The 16,099-nt window shown below is 46.8% G+C and overlaps 1 protein-coding gene across 18 annotated transcripts in view; it reads left to right on the top strand.

Annotated features, from left to right (window-relative positions):
* The window catches only part of ZHX3 (zinc fingers and homeoboxes 3), a 146,410-nt gene that overhangs the window by 18,625 nt on the left and 111,686 nt on the right, over positions 1-16,099 (top strand). For 6 of the 18 annotated variants that reach the window (XR_002178084.3, XR_002178086.3, XR_004522278.2 and 3 more), the window contains exon 1: positions 1,205-1,343. The exons of 5 other annotated variants lie outside the window; for them this stretch is intronic. The gene's annotated coding sequence lies outside the window, so the exon portion shown is untranslated. Of the gene's footprint in view, positions 1-1,204; positions 1,344-1,619; positions 1,777-1,889; positions 2,094-16,099 lie in introns of those variants that run through there. 7 more of the 18 variants (XR_012326332.1, XR_004522279.2, XR_012326330.1 and 4 more) reach the window with 4 other exon arrangements.

Below are 16,099 nucleotides of genomic sequence, written 5' to 3'. Positions count from 1 at the left end.
AATTGACCTTAACTGAGGTGGGGAAGACTTTGAAAGGTGCAAGTTCCACAGTTTGGCTTTGGACGTGTCAAGTTGGACATATTGCTCAGCGCTTGTTTATGTTCACTGGTTTTCAGGATCTGAAGGTTATGATGCAACCTGAAGTTAAAGTCAGTGTTGTTTATTGAACACCAGGCACTGTGCAGAAAGCTGCACGTGTGCTGTTATTTAATCCTTTCAGTCATTCCTATTGGCTTCATTACTGATATTTTCATTGCTCTTTTATGGATGAGAGATTAAATAGCATATCCAAAGTCACTCAGCCAATTATTAATCTGCTAGTATAATGCAGACGCAGGATTTCAACCTACGTATGTCAGACTAGAGATGCTAAAGGTGGGGACCACTTTCTGGGCATATTTGCTACAGACATGGACTCCATAACAAAAAAGGTGCCTGGAACTTGTGACAAAAACTCAGAAAAGGGTCACCCTCACCTCAGGCGTTACAGGTTCCACAATAGAAGCTGTGAAAAAAGAGCATTATTGTACCTGAGGGGGCTAACTGATGCTTGAAAGTTCTCAAGTACCTGAAGACTTAATGTTAAGAAAGCAGTCATCGGAAGTCGTCGTTGTTGTTAAGAAACAGAAGAGATAAAAAATTGCGGTGCTGTGCTAGTGGGATAAAAGAAAAACCAAATCCCAGGCGATGCTCGTTGGGAAACAAGGGAGTGGGAGCAGAGGGGCCGGGAAAGGGCCAGGGTCCCTGCCCTGCCTGCATCTTTTTGAAAGTACAGCCTGCCGTGGCTTTCCTCAGGTGGTCCTCTAGAAGGACCAGGATACGGAGTACAAAAGCCGGGAACCTCCAGAACCGCAGCATCCGCCCCCGGTCCCCTCCTTCTCCGCCCCCTTCAGCCTCCACGCGGGGAGAAGCGGGAGCGGCGCCCGCGCATGCGCCCGGGGTAAGGTCCGCTTTCTGCGACGTCAGGGGGCTTGCGCCCGCACGAAAGCCCCGCCCCCCCGGGCGCCAGAGGCGACCTGGGCGGGGGGCCTCGGGCCACGCCCCCAGCCGAGCCGAGCGGGGCCGAGCGGAACCGAGCGCCTCCGAGTGCGGCCGAGCCGAGCCGAGCGGCCCGGAGTCGGTTGGTGCAGCTGCGTCCCCGCCGCCCAGTAGTCCGCGGCTCCGGCGTCGCCGCCGCCGCCGCCGCTGCCGCTGCCGCCAGCGCCGCCGCCGCCGCCGCCGCCGCCACCGCCTCCACCTCCGCGGGGACTGCGCCGGCCGGCAGGCCGGCCGCCCGCCCGCCGGGAGGGAGGCCCGGAGCGCGGGGAGAGCAGCCCGGCCGCGGGCGCCTCCGCCGCTGCCAGGTGAGCGCTCGCCGCGGCCCGCCGGCCCAGTGTGCCCCCGCGACTGTCAGTCCCCGTGTGTGTGTGTGTGTGTGTCTCCTCCTGTCAGCCCCCTGTGTCTGCGCGAGCTCCTCCCACCACACCTGGCCCCCGGCCCTGCCCGCAGTGTCCGCCACCCCCTCCCGCCGGCTACCCCGGGTCTTTCTGTCAGCCGCCAGCACCCCCTGGCTGGGACGCTCCGCCCCTTCCCCCCGAAGCCCCTCCCTCCGCCCCATCTGTCAGCACCCCCCCCCCCCCCCGACCTCGCTGCTGGCTCGGGCACCCTGGAGGCGTGAGGGTGCCGCCGCCGCCGCTCCCGGGGGTCCGAGTAGCCCCCGCGGGCCACACGGCTGCAACGAGGGGATTGTGGCGGGGCAGTGGGGGTGTCCGCAGATGCCCGCCGGACCATGTGAGGGTGCGTGTCCCCGTGTGCGCCGGCTGTGAGCACCAAGTGTGCGCCCGAGCGCCGGGAGGGGAGCGCGGGGGGCGGCCTGACCAACGTGGGGCGGAGATGCCGGGCGGCCGAGAGCCGCTTGCTCCAAGTCCCTCGGGCCGGCTGCGTCCTGCGGGGATGGGGGCAGCCCCAGGCTCTGGTCCGCTCGGCCAGGGAGGCAGCTGAGCAGGGACTCGAGCCACTCTGGGTGCAGTAGACTTCTCCATCCTGGGACCGGTGTTTGCCCTCGAGAAGGCAGCGAAGCTGGGCTCTGGCTCCCCGGATGCCGCAGGTGGCATGTGAGCAGAGTTTGGGGGCTTGCTAAACCTTCCCAGTTTGGGATTTCCATTCAGAGAAGCCTGTCGGAAGTGATTGAGGAGTGGGTGGGATGAGGAGCTTAGGTGGAAAGTGTTTTGAGAGCTTGAGTCATTTTGAGTTGCGTGGTTTGCATTTCTGAGCAGTGATTGCCCTGGGCTTTTGCCCTGCGAGAAAATGTTATGTGGTGGGGCGGGGGGAGGGGGGTGTAGAGGAGGAGGGAGGGCACACTCCTTTCCGTCTTTATCTGTGTCATGTGGACGTATAGTATGTTTATTCATGAGACCTCCACACATCCTCAATTTTAAGAAGAATTACAGTAGTTTCCATTTATACATGCTCTTGTATGCTGTTATCTTAATGTTCTTTATTTGCAGTAACTTCGTATTGCATATTTCAAAACTAAGAGAAAATGCGTCCTAAAACAATTGGTATTTTGCCGGATAATTCTCAACCACGGGGAAAGAGCCAAAAGCGCACTTCATTAGCTGGAACAACTTATTCGGGCTTAATTTGTTTCTAAGAGACATACAGTGGAAAAATCCAGAAGCGGCATAGTAGTAGCTAAGAGTGTCAGGAAATTAATGAAAAGGGCCCTTCTGTTGCTGCCTTGGAAAGATGGTATCAAAGTTGCTGTAGAGGACAGAGCTGCTATGTAATGATAAACATATTAACCAAGTTGGTTTTGTGACCTTGATACATTGCGTGGCGCTTGATTTGTACAGTGCTTCCTAACAGGAAAACATTGCATGGGAAGCAGGGTAATTTGGGGAGAAAATGGTCCCCATTTTTTTTTTTTTTGTCATATTTAACTAAGATTTCAGACTAGGGCAGTCTCATGTGGGAGTGGGTTTTTTTCTTTTCTAAGATAACATCAAAAATTACAAAAATAACTCATGTTTAAGGCAGAAAACTAGGGGAAAAAAAACACCTAAGAAAAGCATAAGAAAAAACCCACCATCCCACAAACCATAGTAAACCATAGTTTGGTATTTATCCCGTTAGTCTTTTGTTCCCATATGTATTTTTTTTTCTTACAGAAATGCTGCTTTACCATAAGATTGTTTTATTGTCTGCTTTTTTACACTTATAAATAGATTGTGAGAGGTATGTCTTGTTTTAATAAGAACTTGTTCCTTTTTTGAGCCTTTTAAAAAGATTAGGTCCTTTGCTTAGAGAGCTCCAACAGCGTCACATCTTAAAGTAAAATCTGAAGTCCTTGCTTTGGTCTACAAGGCTACCTCTGTGTCCTCACTTCCAGCCTTGCCAGACAGATCTTTTTGCTATTCCTTAAAAACTTCAAGCATGCACCAGCCTCCTCGCCTTTGCATTTGCTATTGCGTCGGCTTGGAACTCTGTTCCCTGGACACCATGATTCTTCTTCCCTCAGGCTCTGCTCCAGTGTAACCTTTTAAGGCCTTTCCCTGACCACTCTGTGGAGGATACACCCCATTCCCCTGTCCTCCTTAACCAACCTTACTTTTCTTCATGGCACTTACCACACTTGGCAAATACCTATTTATTTGTTGGTTTATTGTCTCTTTCCCTCGATTAATCTGGAAATGTGAGGCTTTTTTCACTGGTGTATCTTCAAGGGCCCAGAGAGGACCTGACCCATTTTGGTGCTTAATATTTGTTGAATGAATGAATGCTTATTACCCATCCATGCATGTAACCTTCCTGGTAGCCTCCTAGGCTTTTATTTTATTTATTTATTTATTTATTAACATCTTTATTGGAGTATAATTGCTTTACAATGGTGTGTTAGTTTCTGCTGTCTAACAAAGTGAATCAGCTATACATATACATGTATCCCCATATCCCCTCCCTCTTGCGTCTCCCTCCCACCCTCCCTAACCCACCCCTCTAGGTGGTCACACAGCACTGAGCTGATCTCCCTGTGCTATGTGGCTGCTTCCCACTAGCTATCTATTTTACATTTGGTAGTGTGTATATGTCCATTCTACTCTCTCACTTCGTCCCAGCTTACCCTGCCCCCTCCCCGTGTTCTCAAATCCATTCTTTATGTCTGTGTCTTTATTCCTGTCCTGCCTGTAGGTTCATCAGAACCATTTATTTTTTTCCTCCTAGGCTTTTAGATTGCTATATCATGAAGTGGGATAACAATCCTTTAAAAGTCAGGATAGTCCTCTCCTTTACATATCTGAGGAGAAGAATTTTACAAAGTGAGGCTTATGATCTTAAAAAGAATTACAATCTTGATTTAACTTGAACAGTTGAGGGAAGGAACAGTTTTGGCAAATGTTACTGACTCTCCTTCTTATGCATTATACCTTGTGTTACATTGGAAAACTTTGAAACGTATAAAGTATCTCAGTTGTGTTTACTGCTATGATTTCAGTCTGGTAGTTCGTAGTGATAGTATTAGCCTCAAGAGGATAGTGAGTTTTCTGTGTCAATAGATACCCAGAGATATAATTACAGCTTTAATGCATTTTCATTTGAGGAGTAGCTGTTATATTTACTTATTTTCCTGGCAGTTTTATCGTTTTCAATTCCCTGGTTATCAGTTTTTGGATGGCCTAGCAGGTAACTTAAGTTTTTTTTTTTTTTTAAACATTTTAAAATAAATCCTTGATCTCTTGAGCATTTTACAACTCTCACGTGACTCTTGAACTGTTTGAAAGTACCAGCTTCATCTTTCAGGATGAAATGACATCTGTAATAGAACATATAATTGCATTTTCATTATAAGGAAGGGAAAAATTGTATATTGGGGTAGAATTTTTACAGAGAGAATATAGTGTGAGTGTAAGCTTTCTAAAAGCTTATATTTCAAGTAGGCAATCTTTAATTTCAGTGAGTTTTTGAAAAGAATCCTTGCTTTTTGCTCTAAAGGAAAAGAATTCCTTTGAACACAATCCAAACCTTCAAAATCTTTTTTCTTATGCCTCAAACATATGAGAACTTGGGGAAAAAAATCCTAAATGAAAAATTTTATTCTTTTAAGGCCTAAAGGGAGTGTGTTAATTAATTTTTCTTTGTTCCACGGGCATTTATCAAGCACATAGTCGGGGCAGTTCTGTGTGGTTTTGTATGGGCTACATTACCACATTTCGTTTTAGATTACCGACCTGATTTGGTATTACTTCTTCTCTTTTCTCGCTTGGCTCCCTCCCTTCTCTCATCATAGTCTCTTCCTAAGTGATCTCATCCATTCCCAGGGCTTGATTACCCTCTGGATGCAGATGACTACCTCAGTAACACCTCCCGCCTGGACCCTTCTTTGGTTCTAGACTTACATTTTTTTTTTGTTTTTGTTTTTTTTGTTTTGCGGTACGCGGGCCTCTCACTGTTGTGGCCTCTCCCGTTGCGGAGCACAGGCTCAGCGGCCATGGCCCACGCACCCAGCAGCTCCGCGGCACGTGGGATCTTCCCGGACAGGGGCACGAACCCGTGTCCCCTGCATTGGCAGGCAGACTCTCAACCACTGCGCCACCAGGGAAGCCCTAGACTTACATTTTTACGTACCGCCCCCCTTCTCTCTCTCCTGGCAGCCTCACAGTGATCCCAAACTTCACGTGTCCAAAATCGATTGCTCAATCTCCCCCTCAAACTTCCAAATTTGTATTCCTCATTCTTGACCCCTCTCCCCTCTCTCATCCAGCTTTCCCCTGCCCTGAGCCTTCCCTGTCTCAATGTCATTACTGTCCATTCATCGTTTCGCCAGAGACCTGAAAGTTGACCTGGATTTTTCCCGATTCCTCACCCTACCTCCAGTCCGTCAGCGTGGCCTGTCGGCCTAGCTTCCAGGTACTTCAGATCCTCCCTTCCCTCCGTCCTCCTAATCCAGCCACCGTCTTCTCTCAGCTGGATGACTGTTCCTGCCTGTCACCTGGTCTCCCAGCATCCACTCCTGCCTTCGCTAACCCGTTCTCCTGCCAGCAGCCAGTGAGCCTACCAGTCCCTGTCACCCTGCTCATCCCCTGCCCACTTCGAGGCTCCCTACCGCCCTCAGACCCACGTGCACACTTACTCAGGTGCCGGCCTCTGTCTCCTCTCTGCTCCGCTTCTCACTCGCTGCGCTCCTGTCAGGTGGGAGCATCATCGGTTCCTCTCAATGCCAAGTTCTTCTCCTCTTCTGTACAGCCCTTCCCTCTGTCCGACACTGTTCCCCCGACTCTTCTTGTGGAAGGTCCTTCTCCAACATCTGGGCTCAGCAAAAATGTCCCTCCTCAGAGGAGCCTCTTCCCTGATCACCCCTTTACAGTAGCTTCCTCCCCATTGTCCCCCTCTCAGTACGTGTTCATTTCCTGCTAGCACTTCACTAAAATTCCAAGTATTTCATTCATATGTTTGTTTCCTTCTTTATTGTCTACTCCAGTAGACTGCAAGACCAAGAGGGCAGGGACAGCCTTGGCCTGTTTATGGTCCAGTCTGGGCACTGTGCTCTGCCTAGACTCCACCAGCTGCAGGTCCCCAGTACCTTCTGAATGATAAGAATTATAATAACAGCTAACCTTTCTTGAGACTATGTGCCAGGTCCGTGGCTAAGTGTGTTCGTGCATTATCTCTAAATCTCTGGGAGAACCTACTAAGGTGGTGATGGTTATTATATTACCATTATATTATTATATTACCATCATTATATTATTATATTACCATCATTATTATATTATCATTTGGGGGGTTTTTTTGTTTTGAGAAAATTGAGCTTAGAGAAGTAACTTTTAAAATATGGCAGCTAAGAAAGTGGCGGAGGTAGAATTTGGATCTGTATGATCTGACTGTAGAATTCATTGCTTCCCTTTGATTCACTGCTGCCTTCTGATATGAATGTAGGAATGAGTGAATGAATGTGGAATATGCGGTGATATTAATATTGGGTGGTTCCTCATGTTTGTGTTTCTGAGCATATATTGGAGTATAAAAAAAAATGCTTGGGTTAGGGTGGTGCATTTCCTGGGAAGTTTCTGTTGATAACCACTGTGCCAAAGAACAGAGATGAGTTTGTGTTTGGGCTCTGTGTTTTACTTTTACCTTTGCCACTTTCTAGCTGCAAGCTCTTGGGCAAATTCCCTAACATGTCTAAGTCTGTTTTTTTCAGCTGGAAATGGAGAAAAATAATAGTTCTTATCTCACAGGGTCATTGTGAGTAGCATAATTATACGCAAAAAACAGTCAATGTTAGCTATCAATATTAATATTATAAGGAGGAAAAAAAAGTTAGGAAAAGACTTTTAGCCCCATCAATAAACTAGAGTTTGGTTAAGAGTGAAAAACAGAAACCATAACTAACAGTAGTGTTTCAGTGACTCTGGTTTTGAGTTTATAAAAATTATCAGGCAATTAACTATTTGGCTTGGGATTTATAATCATTCTATTGATGTAGGCAACTTTATGTTTGTATTTAAACTTGTTCAATGCTTGTAGGTAAGATAGTTTTGTTTTCTTCTTTTTCTTTTTAAACTCCTCCCAATCTTAAAAAGATTCTCAGGGTAGAGGGATCCTTTGAGAGGCTGGCTATTTTTTTTCCCCATTCACCACCGTTACAGTTTACTTCAGTTATGATTATCACCAGGGAGTTTACTTCAAATAACCAAGCAAACAGTAGGCCCAGCACAGGCATGGATGGGCTTGGCAGCCCTTATGATGGAATATCTGGGCACAGTTGCATTTTCTGGTGGGATGACTTAAGAGCAAGTGCCAGTCTGATGACTTCCATCATCTTTGTGAAATAGAGGGTGAGGTTGTCCTCTAAGAGTAAGAGGGAAGAGGTCAGAGGAAAAACAAGGAGATTTGACGTACAGCTGAGGTCAGGAAGAGGAAGAGTGAACTTGGGGCAACGTCCATGACCTCTCGGCAGTATGCAGGGCTCTGTTGAGGTAAGAGACCGTGGATTGATCAGGGCGCCAGGAGCATTCAGCTGCCTGGGTTTAGGAGCAAACAAGACATATAGCTGGACTGAGCCAGGGTTGAATTTTGCTGGGGGTGAGCAGCGGAAGGACAGTGGAGCAGAGGAACTGAGGGTGTTGAGCAGGGAGTGATTAACACGAGCAGTAAGGGGGTCTCTGCTGCACGTGGATGAGAAAAGGACCAGAGGTGTGGATGAAATCAAGCAGTGGATGTATTGGAGCGATGGAGTAATAGGAGGATGTGGTTAGAGAGTGACATGTGAGTGGAAGATTTCAGAGTTGGAGCAATTAATTACTGGACATGACAGGCACCTGGGTTTTGCCACAGAAATAAGTGGCTGAAGTGAAGCGAACTCAGTGAAGAAGGTCAAGTAACTGAGGCTCGAGTGTTGTTTGGGTCATCCATGTGGTTATCCAAGCCATCAAAAGGGTGGCGGGACATTTGGGGTGGAGAGAAGGAAGGCGTGCCAAATCTTCGGTGAATGACATACTGGCAATGAGAAGAGGTGTGATGACCAGCCTGCAGGAGCCGCAGAGGATCAGGGCATTGGCAGAGCAGTGACCTGGAAGCTTTGTGGGTTGCAAGGTCTCTTTGGAAGAAGTTGGCCTTGGCCCAGGTTCATTATGCTTCTGAAGGAGTCCCAATTCTAGGTGGGCAGCATGGATGGCATATAGATTTGTGTTTCTAAACCTGGTCATGGAAATCATCTGAGGGTCTGTGTTAAAAACACAGATTCCAGGGCTCCACCCCAGGCCCACTGAATTAGAATTTCTAGGACAGGAGTCTGAGAATGTGCATTTTAACACTCCGCCCTCCACACACACACCTGGTAGTCCTTTATAATTAGGCAAGTTTGGGAAATGTGCCTGTAGTGGGTAAGAACACGGGGTCTGGAGGCCGACTGCCGGGGTCTGAAGTGAGGCTGGTGAGAGAGAGCCTTAGCCGGTGACTCTTAATAGCTTGCCTTTCCAGGTCTAGCTGATACCAGATGCACTGAATTAAGAGACCCTCCATTAGAGGCAAACCCCCTGACGAAAGCAGGAAGAGACAGCTGGTGATGACAGAGACAAAAACTCTCCACGAAATAATTCAAAGTACAGCAGTTTGGGGACATTCATAGAGGAAACAGTCTTGTTTGCCTCTGTGGTCTCCGAATACATTAATTAATCATAATTGCTATCCTGTTCAGCAGGAATAGGTCAAATTATGGTTTGGTTAGTTCAGAAAGCTTGAGAAGGAAGTAATGCGATTGAATTTAGAAAGCTTTCTGTTCTAATCTTGCATGTTTTAGTGCTTCAGTTATCAGTACAATTAACTTATGTGACGCAGTTCTGTCTCTGAAGATACTGGATTAAAAAACCCTTTACTCAATGACAAGGCAAAGACAAGAGCAGTTACTATCCCTGAGGGGCTGCGAACATGCCTAGATACTTAATATCATGATACCAGCAACCCTACCACCCCATTCTCCCTATTTTTTTTTTTTTTTTTTTTTTTTTTTGCGGTACGCGGGCCTCTCACTGTTGTGGCCTCTCCCGTTGCGGAGCACAGGCTCCTGACGCGCAGGCTCAGCGGCCATGGCTCACGGGCCCAGCCGCTCCGCGCCATGTGGGATCTTCCCGGACCGAGGCACGAACCCGTGTCCCCTGCATTGGCAGGCGGACTCTCAACCACTGCGCCGCCACCAGGGAAGCCCTCCCTATTTTTATGAAGAAAATTCTGTTTGTTTCCATGACAAGGAAAAGGAATCCTGCAAGAGAATAGCTGCTGGGGAGGGAACTTGGAGTTCACCATCCTGGGCTGACCACTTAGAATCCCTTGTTGCTGGTGAGGAGGGTTTGAGTTGAGTGTTTGGAATATTAAACTATACTTACCACCTGTTTTGTCATGCCCAAACACTAAAGCTTTGGGAAAACAATGTTGTTACCCTGCTAGAAGTGGTTGCTTTGGACCTTGAGCCTGAAACTTTAATTGCTCGATCGTGTGCTCTGTTCCTTATTTCCAGACTGAGGAGTCTGGCTTTCAGACTGGTGAACTGGATGTCAAACATGGCATAGCATCTTGGCTATATTCCTGTCACTTATCACGTCCTTCCATGCGCTGTCTCATCTCCCTGCTGAACTGCAGACAGCCATTCGAATGCACATCTTGAGACCAGTGGAGGTTTAGCAATGCCAGCTCCACCAGAGCTTTCTGTTTGCAAGTTGAGATTAACTAATTCCCTTTTAGGAAAAAAACCCAAACAAACAGGAATTTAGAGTATTTTTACCTTGTAGAAAAACACTTTCTCTAAAGCTGAGAAATACTGACAGAGGCCAAAGAGGATTTTAATGATACTAACATATTCTCTAATGTCACACTTCCCTGCCCTCCAGACCTCGGGAACCCTGGAAGGCTCTGCTGTGTTATGGTGCCCTTTACAACGTCTGAATCACTAAGAGTATTTCAGTTTGTGAAGTGTTTGTAGGCCTGCCTTGAACTAGGCACCTTGGTATTAAAAAGAAGGTCTCTGGTCTCCAGGAACTTTTTTTTTTTTTAAGTTAGACAAGGTGCATTTAAATCTCTAACCTCAAGCAGACCATGCAGTGAGCTGCAAAGGAGGTATAATCAAAATGTGGGATCACAGCAAAAGAGAGGTTATTTCTGGTGGTGGGTAGAGGTGGCAAGAGGGGGTTGGAGGATGCTTTCAGGGAATGTTTGTAATCAGACTGGATCTTGAAAGTTGGATAGAATTTTGAACTATTTTTTATATTCTTTGTTTACTAAGGCATCATTTATTTTAGCAAGCCTATAGAAATATTTCGGTGCTTAATGGATTAGCGTTCAGTTATCTAAATGACTCACTCATTCAGAATGCCTCACGCCTTAATTATTTTGGATAACTTGTCTCTGTAAGTAAGATATGAAGTATTAAGGAATGTATGATGGGGAAGTGCTTTTATGGAAGCCCTTAAAGGTGATCTTGGAATCACAGTGGATATCTCAAATCCCTGAAGAAATGGAAATACAGTGCTGTGGTGGTGACTAGACAATCTGAATGACAATGGAAGGCATATGTTTGGATGTGTGGTTTAGGAACTGGGGGAAGATGGAGCTGTAAGTGATACTGGTGAGAACTTCATAGGAAAGGAATCGTCTGCCGGGTTAGGAGGCCTCTTGAACACCATAATAAACTGAAGGCGGCCAGCTTCTTCTTGTTCTTCCTTGCTCTAGCATGGCTGAGCACGTGGGGTTTTACAGGAAGGCTGTGAAGCCATGCCCAGAATTTTTCTTCCTGCCCCAAGCCTCTGTGTTCCTTGTTGCTGGGCTTGTCCTGCCTCAGACCTGCATCTTCGTGCCACAGATTCTGTCGTGTTGATGTGTGTCCTTCTGGGTGAATCCACACTCCTTTAGCAAGCCCATTTCTTGCCGTGGTAAGTTAGCGACAGCTGGACCATTGTACCAGCCTTGCAAATGGTTATATTATGCCAGAGACCTTGCGGTTTTTTCTTTCCCACGAGAAGACTCTAGTTTCAGTCTCCCACTTGCTCCATCAAGCCAACACTTAATTTTCTAGGAAGCTGAAAAACATACAACTTGCTACCTTTTGTGCTGAAATGGGGCCCTGGCTCAGAATTCTGATCCCTTTGGGAATCAACACATACAGTTTTGAAAAGATAGTACTTTTTGCTTATTCCTGATAATGCCAATAGCATTTTAAAAGCCAAGATATTTGGCAATGCTGTATGTCCCAAACTACCATGCAGGTGACTAAAGCAACTCTAAGAAAATGAATTCAGTTGCTCACCAGTAATGTACTTTTTATGTGTCTACTGTGTGTCAGGTACTGTGCTAGACACTGTTGGGAGCAAGTCAGACGTGGTCTCCCTCTGGCCTCATATCACTGACAGTCTGGCAGCTCCATGGCCAGGAAGCCACCATAGCTTTGTAGTATAACGGTAGGCGGAGGTGGAAAGGCCTGGTGTCTAGTCCTGCTTTTGCCTTTTATCAATTACATGACGTTAGACGTTTGCCTCTCTTTTCTGTCAACTGGACTGAAACACCTTTTAAAAAGGTTTATAAGAGTTTTATCATACTTAAATGACAGTACATAAATAAGAGTTTTGAAAAGGTCAAGTTACTATATATGCAAATATAGGTGGGGGTAATCAGCTTTGTTCAGTAGGAATAGCTAATGGAGAGTTTCCACTACTCCATGGCTTCAGAAAATCACCGAATATAATATTTGGGCTGTATATTATTAATATTTCACTAATTCTAATGTTTATTAATAATAAATTTAAAAACCAGCGGTTTTTTGGTGCCTGGAGTTAATACAGACTACCTAGTCATCCCTGAAGAACGACAGATTTAATACATCTGGCAGTTACTTCAGAAAGCAGTACGTGCCTCTAGGTATTTAGTATATAACTACAACAACGTATATGTGACAGTGCTAATAATCTAATATATACCATGGAATTATAGTACAGTAAGACAGAAATGTATCTGAATAATAATCATAATAAAATAAAAAGTATCCCTTGTAAGTAGTAGAAGATACTTTTAGTTTTTGCAGATTTTGATAAAGAGTTTTGAACTGCGTGGGTCCTTTTTGGTTCTGACTTTCTGTTGTTTTTATGGTCCCCTTATACCTGTCACTGAAGAACTAAGACCCTTCATTGTAGATATTTTCTGTAGCAACCTAGACATGACCCTTAGTTTTTCTGAGCCTCAAATTACTCATAAAATGTGGCCTTTTCTTGGCCACACCAACTTCACAGGGTTGTTGAGACATTCAAGTTGGAACTGATGTGCTACTTTCAATGTGAGGGTCCCCCATTTGGTTGTAGGGATAGTGGTCAGGTAATTCTGGCAAGTGAATGCCCCGGAAGGGCTGTATCTTGATTTACAGCCCAGCCCTTGTTCAAGTTTCCTGATTCTTCTTCATCACAATTCAGTGCCTTCTACATCATTTTGTCCCATTCGCATTTAAAAGCATTTCGGGGACTTTCCTGGTGCAGTGGTTAAGAATCCACCTGCTAATGCAGGGGACATGGGTTTGAGCCCTGGTCCGGGAAGATCCCACATGCCATGGAGCAACTAAGCCCGTGTGCCACAACTACTGAACCTGCATGCCACAACTACTGAAGCCTGCGTGCCTAGAGCCCATGCTCCGCAACAAAGAGAAGCCACCGCAATGAGAAGCCTGCGCACCGCAATGAAGAGTAGCCCCCGCTCGCTGCAACTAGAGAAAGCCCGCACGTGGCAATAAAGACCCAACGCAGCCAAAAATAAATAAATGAATAAAAGCATTTCGTTTTATACCCAGTTGGTCATTAGCCAACATTTATGGAGCTTCTGCTATGTGTCAGGCATTGTGTAGGGTGCTGTGGATGTAGAGGTGAGAGGGCCGGACCCTGACTCCAGAGTGCCTGTTTAAGTCCAAGACCGCGCATCAACTTTGGCCTGCATTTCCAGCCTGCTGGTCTTCTCTTCCGATTTCAGACTTGCAAGCCCCTACAATCATGTGAGCCAGTTCCTTAAAATAAATCTCTTAATTTGCATGTGTGTACACACACACACACACACACACACACACACACACGCGCGCACACACACACACACACACACACACACACACACACACACACACACCCCCCCCCCCCGCCCTTGGTTCTGTTTTCCTGGAGAACCAAGACGGATATGGTACTCAACAAATGCTGTCATTATCAATGCAGAAAGAGGTGGAACAAGTGTGGTAAGCAAGATGCTTAGTGGTTTGGTTTTAGCTGTGTTGAATTTGAGGCGCCCATGGAATCCATGGGGAGATACCGGCAGGCAAATGTAGCCAGGGTGTGGAGAGATCACATGAGTGGTCTAGACTGAAGGGATGTAAATTTGGAAGTCACCAGTCTATAGCTGTCAGTTGAAGCTGTGTTTGTGGGTGATTTCAGAAAGAGAGAACAGAGTTTGTAAGGTAAGGTGAGGTATCAAAATGGAATCCTAGGAAACACTAACATTTAGGGGAGAGGCAGAGGAAGAGGAGCCAGTAAAGGAAACCAAGAAGGAGCAGACAGAGAGGAGGAAGGAGAGAGTGGACATGGAAATCATGGCCAGGGAGAATTTCAAGAATGCAGCACTGTCAAGTCCCATATAAAGGTCGAGAGAAATGTTGCTGTCTGTCCATTGAACCTAGCTCTTAGGAGGTATCATTAGAGGTGACTGTTTCAGTGTCATAATTCATTACAGTGGGTGGAATAGAGGACCTGGGGTGATGAAGTGGAGGTGCATGTTTGCTGCTGCTGCTTCTTAAGGAGCTCAGTTATGACGTATGAGGAGAAGGGGCTGTGAACTTCCTGAGGAAGGGATGATTTTAGGATGTGAGGGGTTCTAGCATGTTCAGAGGCTGAAGAAACAGAGCTAGAAGAAAGGAAGAAGGGAGAGAAAGGACAAACGATTGATCAAGGTTTCCTCCATGGATAGAGGGATGTGCACAGGGTCAGTAGTTTTACCAGAGGAGGGATGCCTCTTTCACTTGGTATGGAAAGGGGAAAGGCTATTTGGGGATACAGGTATGTCTATAGAAGCTAGGGGGCTGGAAGTTTTGCCCTCATAAAAGCTTCTATTTTCTTTGTAAAGTGGACCTCTGGCAACATCTGATAGCCAAGGGGAGAGGGTGCAGTAAGGTCTTTGAAGACAGAGGTAAAGGTATAAAATTACTGCTGTGAGACTTGAAAGTGGAGGCTGATTATTGTTGCCCATTGTCTATTGAATGAAAGTTATACTCCGCAGTCTGATGTTTATAAAGTCCTCCAGTCTGCCTTTAACCAATTCTGCCAGACTCCCTATCTTTCCTTGCTTGATTCCAGCACCCTTGTGTACTTTAGCCGAGAGTGTCTCTTGTAGCACCGGAGTGTGGCTTTGCGAGACTGGATGCTGCGGGGGAGCTGCCAGTGGACTGTGAGTCAGGAGTCCTGTGGTCCAATCTTGGCTCCTCCGTTTACTAGCGATGGGACCTTGGACACCCCTTAACGTCTCTCAGTCCGCTTCTTCATTTGTAAACTGTTAATTATAACAACACCAATGATAAGTGATGATGATGATGGTTGTGTCAGATGAGAAAACGTATTTTAAAGTATTTTGAAGAGGATAAGGAATATATAAATGGAGCTGGTGTCATCAGGCCACGAATAATCCTAGAGCCAGGCGTTTGTATAACCTTTCTTCTTTACCACTAGAGTCCTGTCCCCTTCTCTTCAACTATCTAAATTCAGCCTGTATTACATAGAGAAATGCTAGCTCCTGTAACAGGTAAACCCTGCTGAAATCTCAGTGGCTTAAAACATTTTCATGCTCATTTCAAATCCAATCAGCCATGGAGGTGGGGGGGGGGCCCAGACTGGTGGATGCTCTGCTGTCTTCAAACCATGGTTTCCATGGTTGCCCTGGGTATCGATGTCCAGGAACAGGGTGGGGGGAGAGAATGTCTATGATTGGGAGGCTTTGATGCATCAGGCCTAGGATGGGAGCTGGTGACTAAGGCCAAAGGAGAGATGGTTGAGAGGAGGCATTTACTGGATGGAGATGAATTTGGGGTGTGTGGGTTTTAGTGTGCACAGAAGGGTAGAGGGGGCTGAAAAGAGTGAGGCAGGACCTGTGGAGCCTAGGACAGAATGGAGAGGACACTCCTCCTGCCTTGAGAGACAGAGCTGGGGAAGGGGGAAGGGCTGAGGGGCCCAGGACTGTTCCCCATGAAGGCAGGCGGGGCACCACAAAGGTAGGAGAGAGGGCCCCCAGGGCGGGGGGAGACAGGTGGGCGAGAACCCGGGTGTCTACACACCTTCTGAGATGAGCTTCCTAACAGCTGGGGAGGCAGACCCTGTGAGGTGGTGCCTTGACAAGAGACACCCAATTAATAGGCAGCAGAGAAATGAGCTAGGACTTGAGGTTTTTGACATCAGAGCCCCTGGCGGTGAGAGCCAGGAAATATCCCACCTGGAGAACCTGAGAACCTGGACTCTGAAGTAGGCTTGAGGGGAACCCCTGGGGTGGGGGAGGGGAGCACCTCTGTGGTGGCTGTTCCTTTATAGGTGATTCACCCTTTGGCTGCTTGGGTTGGAGGAGGGAGGGC

Source organism: Tursiops truncatus, chromosome 15, assembly GCF_011762595.2.
Source record: "Tursiops truncatus isolate mTurTru1 chromosome 15, mTurTru1.mat.Y, whole genome shotgun sequence".
Classification (NCBI taxonomy): Eukaryota; Metazoa; Chordata; class Mammalia; order Artiodactyla; family Delphinidae; genus Tursiops; species Tursiops truncatus.
The sequence above is the reverse complement of the archived record's forward strand: the minus strand, read 5'-3'. Positions and strand labels throughout refer to the sequence as shown.